At 35.8% G+C, this 2,581-nt stretch overlaps 1 long non-coding RNA gene across 1 annotated transcript; it reads left to right on the top strand.

Annotated features, from left to right (window-relative positions):
• Positions 1-270: 270 nt before the first annotated feature.
• On the top strand, positions 271-2,231 carry LOC125141499. Its single transcript, XR_007140895.1, has 3 exons — positions 271-1,504; positions 1,641-1,810; positions 2,010-2,231. It is a non-coding gene; the product is annotated as an uncharacterized LOC125141499 (long non-coding RNA).
• The last annotated feature ends 350 nt before the right edge of the window (positions 2,232-2,581 follow it).

The raw sequence follows: 2,581 nt of genomic DNA, 5'->3' as shown, positions 1-2,581 counted from the left end.
TTGGGGAAGAAATTTTACCAACTCTCTCATGGGAAGATATCCGAGATCTCTTTCATGGTCCTGAGCACTTCCTGCGCCGCATAGCCATTTGTCTTATTACTCATAAGGAAGAACAGGTAATTTTACTTAACCCCTTAACTTTCACACATGTTTTCAGAATCAACATTAATCCAATACAAACTTAAATCATTGAAAAAAATTAAGTATGAAAAGGTTATGTAAGTTTAAAGTTACTGTTAATTAAATGTACTGTACTAATAATATGTTTAATATATAATGTATATTTTATCAAATATATTTTACAATAAATTGCTATCAAATGAAATCCATATGTCTATCCAAGTTACGTTCCAAATTTGAAGTTGATATCACAAAAAGGTAAGTTCCTATGATATTTTATTTGGGAGTTGTACCAAAAATAGCCACCGTGTGACACAGACATTCTATTAATATTTTTTATGCATTCCGTTACTAATTTATAAATGTCTGTCCAAATATCACTTCTATTACAAAACAGGTTGGACATGTTGTTGGAAAATATGGAACTGTGAGACTCAGACCTTTCCAACAATATTTGTTTTGTCAAGATCCGAAAAAGATTTGACTGTAACGAGTCTGTCTGTGTTTTCCCTTGTTTCTGTCTGCTGTCATTCCCTGCTGTTAATTGTTGACCCTGCCCACCTATTTGTTACCATGGACATTAACTGCACTTGTTCTCTTCCCCAGGTGTTTTGTCTTAGTCTGTGATTGCCTCCGTCTTGTGATTTGTCTGTTCATTTCCTGGCTGTGAGTTGTTGTTAGTATGTGCTATGCTGTCTGTTCATGTCTCTGTTCCTGTGCCCTGTACTGCTCAGTGTTCTGCCCTGTTTTGTTTGCTTGATTGTTTCTTGTTTCCTGTTTTTGTCTATTAAAAGGATTTAACTGCATTTGGATCCGCATTCGCCTGTGACTATATATATATAGCTAAAATATATATTGTAATTTGAAACCTGGTGATTTCTAAAATATGTGATCTGAAAAATATTTAAAGGGTGCCAAGTGTCCCACCAGTGGGATTGTGACAGGAGAGGAATGTATTAACTCATCTAAATTGAGGGAAGAACATAGGGAAATATGGAAAAACGGTGGAGTTTTCCCTTAAGGTTAAAATGTGTTTTGGATATTTTTAACCTGTTATCGGTAATTACATTTTCAGCACAGAGGATTTATATGCAAGTTGCTGTGGGTAAAGACTAACACATACATACAAGTGAGATCCTGGAATAAAATGATAGATGACTTGATTAATGTATACATTTGTATTTTAGGGGCACGCCATTTCTGTTGAAGCCCAGGGTTCATCAGCTGATGATGAACATAATGGAAGTCCAAGAAGAGATGACCCCAGCACTTCAAAGTTTTTGAAATTACCAAGCCCAGAATATGTCCTCTTTACTGATCGTGAACTACAACATGTGGAATACTACCTTATGATAATAAGTCAACTGGATCGAGTCATGAGTGGGTGAGAGACTTCATCTGCTTTAATATTTATAATCAAAGCATGTTTTCCTGCTAACATTGTTTTAAAACTATTCATTATTGCGTTTTTTGGATACTGTTGCCAAAAATCTCTTGAAATGACTTTCAAATATCTGAAGTCCTGTGAAGGCCAGACACCCTCCATCCAAGAAAGTACGTCTACATGAAGTACCGTCTGCTGCCGCGGCAAGTGACTGTGATACTGTTTCCAGCGTGTCAACAGTTCAAATATCACCACCTTCAAGATCAAGCACCCCACGACAAGAAAATGACAGCATTGATGAAGCATGTATGTACATTTAAAATTTACTACAAAATGTACAAGTATAGTATTTGCAGTAAATAATAATAATATAATATTTGGTAATATATGTAAGCTGTATTTGGTAAAATATGTAATTCTGCCTTATTTATTTTTATGACGCATGGCATACATTCTTGAATTGTTGATTTTTTGCATCTAATTATATCGAATGCCTGAATTATAGCCGACGGTCCAGAGAACAGCCTTGACAGCCAGAAAACACAGGCACGACATTACAGGACTTTACAAGAAATGTATAAAGCAAAGAAGCCAAACAAAGCTGCTGTAACTCATCTATTAGACCTGGAGTTCCAGTCCAGAAGAAATTTCATTGACTCAAATGCTTTGAAGGAGCAAGACAGACCCACAAAAAGGTTTACAGGCATACCCGTGCTTCAAAAAATTGGATCATGTGGGTATACACTGAAACATAATTTAGACCGAGTGACTGAATGTCCCATATCAGACATACAAGTTAACGATTTTTATAAAAATATTTCAAAATTTTTCTCTCAGGCAATGGATGAACTCCAGAGAATCATTGAGCCTAACAATTGCCAATACATTTCTGAGGTGAAAGGCAGGTGGGAGACCTTCTACTCCAAGGTTCAGTTTTTTGGCATCATGAAGAAAGTCATGAAGCCTCCAAGGACATTACATGGAGGTAAAGATGTATTTCATTGATTCTGTACAGATCATACCCACCTGATTTCATGCAGTAATAAAGTACTTACAAATCATTTGCAAACTATCGGT

The sequence above is a fragment of the Tachysurus fulvidraco genome, chromosome 1, assembly GCF_022655615.1.
Source record: "Tachysurus fulvidraco isolate hzauxx_2018 chromosome 1, HZAU_PFXX_2.0, whole genome shotgun sequence".
NCBI lineage: Eukaryota > Metazoa > Chordata > Actinopteri > Siluriformes > Bagridae > Tachysurus > Tachysurus fulvidraco.
This window is presented reverse-complemented; position numbering and strand designations above follow the sequence as displayed.